Genomic DNA, 12,155 nt, shown 5'->3' with positions numbered 1-12,155 from the left:
GATTTGTTCGTTTCTCACTTAGACTTGTTTAGATATGTAACTTTTGGATTTTTTGGGCTTGATTTTGGTTGTTTTTGTGTTAATTTTCTGGGTTTTGCAAAGCTGTTCTTCGTGTTCTTAAAAGGAAAAATCGTGTGTATATGTAAAGGTTCTATGCTTTGCTTTTTGATTCTCAAAGTGGTTGTTTGTGGGTGAGGGTTTTATTTTGATCCGGGTAGGGGGTGCAAGATCCGGATCCAGGGTAGTTTATTAGAGTAGAATTGCATGTCTTGGGATGTTAAATTTGTTTTTGGTTGCTCTGGATCCGGATCTAGGTGTTTGATCCAGATCCGGGTTCATGACTGTTATATTTTATAGGTTTGTATTGAATCTGGAACCAGGAACGTGTTTAGGTGATTGTTTTTGTGTTCGTAGTTTACATGATCCGGGTTGTTGATGTTTTTCTGGGTTGGACTTGCATTAGCGGTCCAGGTCATTAGGTTATGGAAGGATTATCATAACGTCCTTGATCCGGACCGCTTAGCAAAAAACTTAAAAATTGTAGGAATCCAGACTAACTCACCTTGATTTTAATAGGTTTATGGTCCGGATCAAGAAGCTTTCTAGAAGAGTTTTTAACTGTTGCCCAGGCTTTTCCAGTGACGAGAGTAGTCCAGATTCATCTGAGAGAACACATATCCGGGTCGAAATGGTTAAGAAGGGTTCTAGATCAGCTGAGATAATTACCAATTTCTGGTACAAGAAGCTTCCGAAAAACTTGGTTCTTTTTACGCCCGAGGGCCATTGGACCAATGTCAAATATCACTTTGTCAGAAAACCCATTGAGTTTGAGAACAACATCTATTATGACCGGGTTAGGTATGAGAAGCAGGAGGATGGTCATCCTGGGGTATATGACCAGGGGGCTATAGAGGACGCTTTTTCCACGTTCCCCATTAGCCGGGACCACTATCAGCTGAAGGACTTTTATGCGGAGGTTGACCCGGGTGATATGGACATGGCAATCCGTGCCACGTTTCAGCTAACCCCTAATATTGCTTGGAGGTGGTCGGAACCCCGCGAGAGGATTTACCACCGTTCCTCTGATGGTTTCATCCCGGTATGGCTAGAGCACTTGAGATCCGGGTGGAGTCCCCGCTGCCACATATTTATCAAACACCTTTGTAAACATGTTTTCAAGATTTTCCCGATGCAGATCACCCCGAACGGTATTAAGTCAATGACCTGGTTTATAGCCTGTTGTAATAAGTCTGAACTCCTGCCCACCTTTAAACTCTTCCACCAAATATTTTACCTCTCCAAATCAAGCCAGAAACCCTTCTACGAGCTTAGATTTCGGGCTTCAGAGTGTGGTTATGGCCCGGGTGTAGCCAAACCGGTTATGCACCAGACTTCCTTGAAGCACTGGAATGGGCAGTTGATAATTTTGAAGGGATTTGATCTCACTTTCTTGCCTTACTTTACCCTGGGAGGTGTGCAAACCAAGCTCAACCCTGCAATCTTATAGGGGGATGTTGTGAACCAGATTAAGAAATTATGCGGTTATCTCGGGTTCCAGCCAACTCGGGATACGTTCATGAACCACAAGCTGTTATTCGAACTCGACTGTAAGTTTCATGTCATTCCGGATTTCCTTCTTCCTTTTGTTTGCCTTTAGTTTTGGGGATCTGGATCCTTTGCCTTGCACTCTGTGGGTTTTCCCAGGGATAGAAGTTGCTTTAGGTTTACCCAGATTGCCCACCATACCTGGTGATCCGGATTATTTCTCTTTTTATTTATCTCAGATTATTTGTTGTTCATCCGGGTCCGGGTTGCTCAACCTTTTTAGTAACCCGGGCAGGGTTATTTATTTGCTTTTGCATTTATATTTATCTGCTTTCTGATCCGAATTGTTGGTTGCATCGGGGGACCCGAGGCTCTTTACTTTGAGAACTCGTATATCTTATTTGCTTATGGGAACTGCCCTTAATCTTAATTTTGGCTACTTAGTCCGGATTACTTGGTAACTTGATTTTGACTTGTTCTTTTTCCCTCTTCTGCAGGTCTGCCGCATTACAATCCTTCCTTTGAGGCGATAATGTCTTCCTCTGCCTATGCTGCTACTTTTAACACCTTGGGTCTGGCTTTCAAGACCTCAAAGGGAGCTCCCAGACCTGGAACCAGTTCTGCGGACGCTGAGGGGGGTACCGAGTCTTCTTCCCCCCAGAATATGGTTGATCCGGGCAAGGCGCCCCTGAATGATAATCCGGAGATCCAGGAGATTTTCGGGGATGAGGACCCTCCAACGAAGAAGAGGAAGTTAGTCTCGTCCAAGCCTCCCCGGGGTAAGGCTGCTATCTCCAGCCGGGTCATCTGCGACTTAGAAGGAAGAAGTCTGGACGGGGGTCCGGTGAAGGTTGGGACCAAGTCCCTGGTGGATCTGGCCGGGTTCATGTTAAACATCCCTTCCGAGGAGGATTGGGATGAAGTAGAGGGTTCCAGTATGGCTGCTGCCTTCGAGAGGGTAACCGGGCAATGTGGACAGGTAAACTTTAAGCAGTTTTTTGTTTTTCATCCGGATTGCCTTCCTTTCCTGAATTATATTCCTTTTTCCTCCTTCAGGTGGGGAGTTCCATATCCATTTGTTATGATATTGCCTTTACCGAAGTCCGGGAGGCTAACAACAGGACCAGGGCTGAAAAGATCCAGGCGGATAATCTGAAAGATGAACTGGATGAGGCCCGGAAGAACTTCCAGACTGTGGAGTCCGGGCTGCAGAACCAGCTTGTGGATGAGAAGGTCCGGGCTGATGGTCTTGCTAAAGAAGTGGAGAAGCTAAAGGCTGACCTGGCTGCGAAGGAGAACTTAGATAATGAGGCTATCATCGCTGAGTTCAAAGCCAGCGATGTTTATGACTTCGAGGTCGCTCAATCTGGGGTGCCTGAGGTTCGCAGGTCCTGGGTCGTTGCTGAGAGGCATATCAAAACCGATCCCCTAGCTTCCTGGGAGAGCTTCATCCAAGAGTTCCTAGCGGCCAAGGCAGCTGTTGAATAGGGCAAGGGGGAGCTAGAGCCCTATAATGGTCCCAGCCCCAGTTTCCTTTAGATTTGCTTTAGCTTTGTTAAGCTTCTCGGGCCTTGCCCATGTAATTCTCTGCTTTCTAGTGTTTTTGCTTTCCGTACTTTAGTTCTGAATAATTTTTAATATTTGGATTTGTCCGGATTGGTGTCAATCCGGACTGATGTTTTTAATTTGATTGTTGCTCTGATGACTTTCTTGTTTATAAAATATTGTATTTGTTTAAGCTCTTGATCCGGGTAAGAGGGCCTCCCCGGGTGCGTTTGCTTTTTGGCTTGATCCGGATCATGGCTTGGATTTTAACCGGAGTTGAGCATATTTAGTGCACAAAATGATTTTAATCCGGGCTGTGGCTGTGGTCCCCCAACCTGGGTTGGGTTTATAGCCGGTGTGGTTCTGGGTATGAAGCCTCGCCAGGTTGGCATAGTTTTCCTTTGTACAAAGTGGTTGCTTTGGATCCAGATTTTTGAGCCTATCCGGAATATTGTTTGCTTTTGATGTTGGCTTTCAATCCGAGTATGACACCATATCTGGATTGATGTTTACTTTTGCTCTTTTATTTACTTAGAGATTAGTCCAAGTAAATAGTAAATGCTTTCAATCCAGATTAGGTATCCTATCGGGTTGATGTTTGCTTTTAATATTGGCTTTCAATCCGGATATGACACCATATTCGGATTGATATTTGCTTTTGCTGCTTTATGTACTTAGAGAATAATCTAAGTACATAATAGCTGTTTTCAACCCGGATTTGGCTGCTTATCCGGGTTGATTTTTGCTTCTTATTATTGGTTTTTAATCCGGGTATGACGCCATATCCGGATTAATGTTTTCTTTTGCTTCTTTCTGTACTTAGAGAATAATCTAAGTACATAAAAGTTATTTTCAACCCGGATTTTGATGCTTATCCGGGTTAATTTTTGGTTTAAATGTTGGTTTTCGATCCGGGTATGACACCATATCCGGATTGATGATTGCTTTATTTGCTCTAGGTACTTAGAAAATTAGTCTAAGTAAATAGTGGTTGTTGTTAACCCGGATCTGGATATTTATCCGGGTTGTTTGCTTTTACTTTTGGCTTCTAATCCGGGTATGGCACCATAGCCGGATTGGTTTTTGTTTGCTTTGCTTTTAAGTTAAAATGATAAATTGATGAAAAATAAAAATTCTTTTCATTGACTTGAAGTTTTCTTCATACAAAATATTGGATCATAGATTGGTTGCTTGCCATAGGCTACAAGTTTTTTGGTTGCTTTTGGTTGCTTTTTCTACTGATAAAATTTTCTGAGCCTGAGTCCATGCCAGGTGTTTGGGATCTCGGATTCATCCGTGTTCATCAGCTTATATGTGTCTGGCCTTAACACTTCCTTGATTTTGTAAGGGCCTTCCCACCTTGGCATTAGCTTCCCAGTGTTGGTTGGATCTGAAGCTTCTGTGTCTCGAAGTACCAGGTCTCCAACTTGAAAGTTCTTGACCCGGGACTTCTTGCTGAAGTGCTCTTTAGTTTTTTCCTTGTACTTCTCAATTCTTACAACAGCCTGGTCTCGGACCTCGTCAATTAGCTCGATGTTTGTCCTGAGCCCCTCCTCGTTGGCTACCTCATCGAAGTTAATTGCCCGGTGAAAAGGGGATCCTACCTCGATGGGCAGCATTGCTTCTGTTCCATAAGCCAGTTTGAAGGGTGTTTCTCATGTGCTTGTTCTGGGGCTTGTTCTGTAGGCCCATAATACATTTGGCAATTTTTCCGGCCATTTGCTTTTACTTTCTTTGAGCCTCTTCTCAATTCCATGGAGAAGGATACGGTTGATTACTTCTACCTGGCCATTTCCTTGAGGGTAGGCTACAGATGATTTCTTGTGCCGGATGCCCCGCTCTTGGAGGTGGGATTCAAACTCTGATCCAACGAACTGTGGCCCATTATCCGAGACCAGTACTCTTGGGATCCCGAACCTCATTAGGATGTTGTCCATGAACTTGATACAATCTTACTGGTTTATGGTTCTCATCACCTTCGCCTCAACCCAGTTGGTCATGTAATCAATTTATACTAACAAGTACCTGAGGTCTCCTCTGGCCCTGAGAAACGGTCTCATAATGTCAATACCCCAGACATCAAAGGGGATTGGTGATAGGACTGAGGAGGGTAGGATTGGGCTCATCCGGGGCACGTTGCTGAAGAGTTGGCATTCCTTGCATTTTTCACGAACTCTATTGCATCATGGTGAATAGTTGGCCGATAGTACCCTTGTATTATGATCTTATAAGCTAGGGCCTTTGCGGACATGTGATCCCCGCATATCCCTTCATAAACTTCCATCAGACAATACTCTGCCTCCCCTGGGCCAATGCACTTCAGGATGGGTGATGAGAAAGTCTGGCGATAGAGTATCCCCTCTTCAATGAAGAATTTCGTTGCTTTGACTTTCAACCTTTGAGCCTACCCTTTGTCTTCAGGGAGTTCTCCCTTCTCCAAGTAGTTGATAAATAGAGTCATCCAATTCGGGCTGGTATCTATCTCCATGACTTCTTCGGATTCTATGCTTGGCTTCCGTAGTTCTTCGAAGTAGACAGAACAATCCAGGTCTGATGAATTCTGGACCAATTTGGATAGTATATCGGCTTTCGAATTTTCGCCTCAGGAGATTTGTAGAACTTAGCTTCTTGGTATTAAGGAAAGGTAGCTTTGGACCAGGGCCTGGTACTTGGCTAAGACCGGATCTTGGCTATATACTCGTCGTTTGTTTGCTTTACTACGATCTGGGAGTCGCTGTAGATTTTAAGGTCCTGGATCCTGAGGGTCTTTACTAGCTTCAATTATGCTATCAGTGCTTCGTATTCTGCCTGGTTGTTGGTTGCTGCAAAGCCAAAGAAGATGGCGGTTTGAATTGTGAACCCTTCTGGGCTCTTTAAAATGAGCCCTGCTCCTGACTTTTCATTTGTTGAGGATCCATCAACTTTGAGAGTCCACGCTCCCGGGTTATTATCATTGCTGCTCTCTAGGTCAATGTTCATGGGCCTAGGCTCGTCTTCCGGGAAGTTGCACTCTATTATGAAGTCAACCAACGCTTGGGCTTTGATTGTTGTTCTTGGGATGAAACTCTAGTTGAATTGGCTTAGCTCAACTGCCCAATTTACCAACCTTCCTGAGATATCTGGCTTGTGTATTATCTTCCTTAAGGGCTGGTTAGTTACAACCCGGATCTCTCTTTCCTGGAAGTAGTGTATGAGCTTCCTGGATGCTGTGACCAAGGAAAAAGCAAACTTTTCTAGCCTTGGGTATCGGGTCTCCGCATCTTTTAGTACTTGGCTCATATAGTAAACTGGTTGTTATTTACCATTAGCTTCCCTGATCAGTGCTGCTTCAACTGCCAGGGCTCCTACTGATAGGTAGAAGAATAGGGGCTCCCCGGGTTGGGCTTTGGTTAATACAGGAGGCTGGGATAGGTACCTTTTAATTTCTTCAAATGCGCTTTGGCATTTCGGGCTCCAATTAACTTCTCTCTTATTGGTTTCCCCTTTCAATAGATCAAAGAAGGGTAGGCATCTCTCAGCTAACATTGAGATGAATCTTCTAAGTGCTGCCGGTGACCCTGCTAGCTTCTGCACATCCTTTTGGGTCCTAGAAGGCTTCATCTCCTGAATCGCCTTTATCTTTTCTGGTTTGGCTTCAATTCCCCGGTTGCTGATCATGAATCCAAGAAACTTTCCTGCCCCTATTCCGAATGTGCATTTTTCTAGATTGAGCTTGAGTGAGTATTTCCTCAAGTTGTCAGAGCATTCTCTTAGGTCTCCTATGTGATCGTGGATGCTTGTGGACTTTGAAATCATGTCGTCAACGTAGGATTTTAGGTTCCTTCCAAGTTGGTCTTTGAAGATTTTATTCATTGCTCTCTGGTAGGTTGTTCCTGCATTAGTCAATCCGAAAGGCGGCATTACATAGGCATAGATTGCCCTGTGGGTGATAAAGGATGTCTTCAGGATATCTTTCAGATTTATTTTGATCTGGTTGTACCCCGAGTAGGCATCCATGAAACTCAACATGACGTGCCCGGATGTGGCGTCAATCAATTGATCAATATTTGGCAAGGGATAAGGATCTTTGGGGCATGCACTATTCAAGTCGGTGTAGTCGACACACATTCTCCATTTCCCGTTTGCCTTTTTCACCATCACAATATTTGACAACCATTTCGGGTACTTAACCTCACATATGATCTTAGCTTTTAGTAGTTTCTCAACCTCTTCGTTTATTGCTTTCTGCCTCTCTAGGGCACAATTTCTTCTTTTTTGCTTAACTGGTTTCCTCTCTGGGTTGACATCCAAGCTATAGACTGCTATGGATTCGTCCAATCCGGGCATGTCTCTTGGGCTCCAGGAAAATATGTCAGAGTATCCTCGGAGCAACGACACCAGGTCTTCTCTGAAAGCAGTTTCGAGTCCGGATCCTATTTTTACCTTCCTGGAAGGATTGCTTTCATCAATCATAATTGTTTCTATTTCCACTGCAGGCTCAATCTTGGCTTGATCCATGTTTGATACCAATTATTGGATCCGGGCGTCCGTATTCTTCTTTATATAGATCTGACCCTGGGCTGCCATTTCTTTTTTGGTTGTTTTCCCCTACTTCACTTGTTTCAGGGTTGGTTGCTTGCACAATAGGATTGCCCTTACTGAGGCGTGGGCTCAATTCGATCTCTGCTGTGACTTGGTTGCTTTTTTGCTCTTTCGAGCTTGGTTTGGTTGCTTTTGGATCTGGGATGGATTCTATAATCTGGACTTTTTTCTCGCATCATCTCTTGAGTGAGGGCGATATTTCTTAATGCTTTGCTGTTTGCGAAGGACTACGACCTTCCTCTTGTTGTCTTGGTGAGTTTCAGCCATGACCAGGGCCTGGATATAGCATCTTTCAGCGAACTCATAGTCTCCCTTAACTTCTCATATCCCCGTTGGAGTTGGGAATTTGATTTTCAAGTGTGATATGGAGGTGATTGCTTGTATCCTGGTCAGAGATGAGCGTCCAATTATTTCATTGTAGGATGAGGGAGTGTTGATCACGTAGAATTTTATGACATGAGTGACTTGGTTTGGGGCCGATACAAATATCATTGGCAAGTATAAGGTTCCCTGGATCGGGACCAAGTTATTCCCGAACCCAAGTTATGATATGGAGGTGATTGCTCGTTCTTATTTTGCTGAACCTATACTCTTGTGTTAACTTTGTTTGATTATTTGTTATAAAGACTACGTTTATTATACCATGCTTTCATCGGAACCCACGTTGATGATGAATCCGGTTATGGGCTAATCATTATCGTGGGGTTCTAGCGGATTTATTTATGGATTTCTTTAACTGAATTGTTCGATTCCTTAGTGTGTGGTGATTGTATGATAACCTAGTATTGGTTGTGCGTATTCGTCTTAGAGCGTCGCGAACTTATGAGGTAGTGTGTTAATTCTTAATGAAATGAAAGTGAATTTAAGGATGTAGAACTTGCCATGCTAGCACTGGTTCATGTATTTGTTATGCATGATTAGTGTGTAATTTTAACCATCTTACTTGCCCTATGTAATCAAGATAGATAACTTGTGCTTAAACCATTATGTTGTTAAATTATATAGACATATAGGGTCTCAATATAATTGGTGTCTATTCAGCTTCTATCTCTTTTGTGGATGTCTCGTAGTATGGTATTCGTGCAACGAAAGTTGGCGTTTATCAGTTTCGTGTTATCTGATTAGTGTCATCACCATTACATGCTAAGGTTAAGAACGAAAAGGCTATTGAATGAAGTATTTAATAAAGTTAGAATCCCATGTTTGTCATATATATTAATTCAATCAATCTTATTCCCTTGGTTATAATTGTTAGTTAATTCTTAGTTATAAACAACCTCAATTTGTTATCGTCTTAGCATTGAATAATAACCATACATTGTTGCTTAAGTGCATAAATTAATTAGTTAACCAAGCCAGTCTCTGTGGGAACGAATCTGATTAACATCTTATACTACTTGCGAACACGTATACTTGCGTGTATTATTAGCGCGTGTTTAGCGACTAACAGTGACTTGGTTGCTTTCTTGCTCTTGCGAGCCTGGCTTGGTTGCTTTTGGATCCGGGATGGATTCTATAACCTGGACTTCTATTCTCGCATCATCTCTTGAGTGGGGGCGGTGTTTCTTAATGCTTTGCTGTTTGTGAAGGACTATGGCCTTTCTCTTGTTGTCTTGGTGAGTTTCAGCCATGACCGGGGCTTGGCTATAGCATCTTTCAGCGACCTCATAGTCTCCCTTAACCTCTCCAATCCCCGTTGGAGTTGGGAATTTGATTTCAAGTGTGATATGGAGGTGATTGCTTGTATCCTAGTTAGAACTGAGCGGCCAGTTATGCCATTGTAGGATGAGGGAGTGTTGATCACGTAGAATTTTATCACATGGGTGACTTGGTTTGGAGCTGACCCAAATATCAATGGCAAGTATAAGGTTCCCTAGATCGGGACCAAGTTATTCCCGAACCCATAGAGGAGATCTTCTCGGCATTCATTTGAGCGCATGCTCCCTAGCTTCATCCTGTCCATAATATGCTTGAAGAGTATGTTTACTGAAGAGCCATTGTCTATCAGCATTCTCCTTACTTCATTATCAAAAATATCAAGTGTTACCACCAAAGCTTCATTGTGATTCGGGTTGACCCCTTCATAATCCTTGCTGCTGAATGAGATTACCATCTCCGGGTAGGATTGGATGGAGAATACTTCATCTCCTGAGCCTGGCTCCTAGGGGGAGTGGGACCCCCACATTCACTACATTCTCTCCTCTCCTTGGTTTGTCTTCCTTCTGATTTGTATCCCGGGAGATGTACTGATTCAGGTTACCCTTCTTGACTTGGTTTTCAATGAAGTATTTGAGAGAGAGACAATTTTCAGTTTTGTGCCCATGGGTTTCATGATAGTCGCATTGTCTGTTATAAGGCCTGCTCTCTGGGGGAGTGTACATGGGCTTCAGTGGGTAATAAAATGGCTTTCCCTTGATCTTCTTTAGTATATCTTCCCGGGTTCTATTCAGTGGTGTCCAGTCTGGCTCTTGCCTAAGCTCTCTGGCTTGCCTAGGTGGACCAGGGTCGCTTTTAGATTCTGTCTTAGGACCCAGTCTTTGAAATATTGGAGTGTTTTACACCACATTGGTCTGCTGGGCTTGTTAGCTTTGCTTGAACTTCTTTTCCTGATGGTAACCCCCTTTCGGTCGGTCATCAGGGGTTTTGTTCCTGGATCCTCCATTCTGGGTCATCCTCATTACTTGGAGGACATCCGTTTCCTTTATGAATCTGGCTGCCATAGAGTAGGCAACAGCTAGGCTTTGTGGCTCTTTATTTATCAACTCTACAATGTACCTCTCGTTGTGTTCCGGATCCAGGTTCTTTCGAAATATGCTCAGAGCCTCCCGCTCATCAAGATTCGAGACTTTGTTGATTGCTTCCTGGAATCTCCGCATATAGGTTGAGAGTGCTTCGTTGTCGTATTGGCGGATTGTTTCCAGGTGACACATGTCCATTTCATGTGACTTATTGGCTCTGAATCTTCTAAGGAAGGCTCCCCCGAACTCTTTCCAGGAGTGGATGCTTCGTGAGGGGATCCTACTGAACCATCTTTGAGCCCTCCCTTTGAGGGTCGAGGCGAAGAACCTGGACTTTGTTAAGTCATTTTAGTAATATATTTGAGTTATTTGTTCGAAATAATTTAGGTGCTCTTCCGGATCCCCCAACCCATCAAAAGAATCAAAGTTATAATATTTGAGATTTTTCTGTCGAGGGATGGCTTCTAGGGAGTGACTGAAGGGTGTCAGAGTCTCCTCAACTTTCAATCCAGAATATTTTTCCATCTTTCGTTGGAGCTCATAAATCATATCTTCCAGATCCTTCTGGCCCTCCTCATCATCATCAGAAATGACCTCGGGGGTGGGGTCCCTCCGGGCCCTTTTGCCTTTGGTCTTAGCTATGAGCCTCTCCTCTTCCTGCTGCATTCTATTCTGAATCTTTAGCTCAAGCTTTACTTCTTCTTCTCTTTTTATTTGCTCCCTCATCTCTTCCAACTTTTTCTTCCTGGTTGCTTTTGTCTCCTTCTTACTAGGCTTTTTTTGATTCTTTTTTGCCTTAGCTCTGATTCGGTCGAAGAAAGATCTCCTAGATTGTTAAGAGTCCCCGGACTCTTCTTGATCATCCTCTTGCTCATATTCTATCTGAGCCCGGGCTTGTTCATCTCTGTAGAGCCTGATTGCTTCAGCTAATTCATGGCTTGTTAAGTTGGCCATATGCTTCTCTGCCACTGGAACATTAGTATACTTATACTGATTGAGCTCGATGATGTTCCCGGCATCCCGGGGTGTTACTATCCTTTCCAGGACCGGGGTATGCTGTGTTAATGGTTGCTCCTGGAGGGTCTCTCGGTCTCCCCCAGGTTCTTGAGCCTGAGAGTGGTCCTCATCCTGGACTGGGTACTGGCGGAGGGCCTACCAACCGTACTCTTTCATGCTCTTGCCATTACCACAAATGTACAAACAACTGACCAAGATTTGAGGCTAAAAATATGGATCTAAGGTTGCTTTTTTGAAGATAGCAAAAAATTTCCAGAATAACACCAAACAAACTTTCTGGGTTTTGCTAACAATATTACTGAACAAGAATAGCAGGCTCTAGAACACAAAGACAGTATGCAAACTAAAGTAGATCTGGGTTTTAAAACAATCAAAACTATCAAACCCCAAACAATCAAAACTAAAAAACGAGAACGGGCTCACACGAACGTGGCCTAACGTAATGAGCTCACACAAACATGGCTTAAATGAACAACATTCATATTCAAGAGAGGGTATGGTTGCTTGTGTTCTTACAGGTTTAAGATTTGGACACTCTTAGGAGTTTGCTGATGAAGGTGAATCCAGGGGCACCGAGACCCAAGAATGGAGCGCCCATCCTTCTAGCGCCAAATGATAACTCCGGTGAGCGGGGCGGCTCCTTCCGACGCCGTGCCCAGACCTTCCTTCTGAGAGCGGGGTGTAGCTGCTGTTGGGTATCTGCAAAACAACACCGGATGAGGGTTTTGT

Source organism: Apium graveolens, chromosome 8 (assembly GCF_009905375.1).
Source record: "Apium graveolens cultivar Ventura chromosome 8, ASM990537v1, whole genome shotgun sequence".
NCBI lineage: Eukaryota > Viridiplantae > Streptophyta > Magnoliopsida > Apiales > Apiaceae > Apium > Apium graveolens.
The sequence above is the reverse complement of the archived record's forward strand: the minus strand, read 5'-3'. Positions refer to the sequence as shown.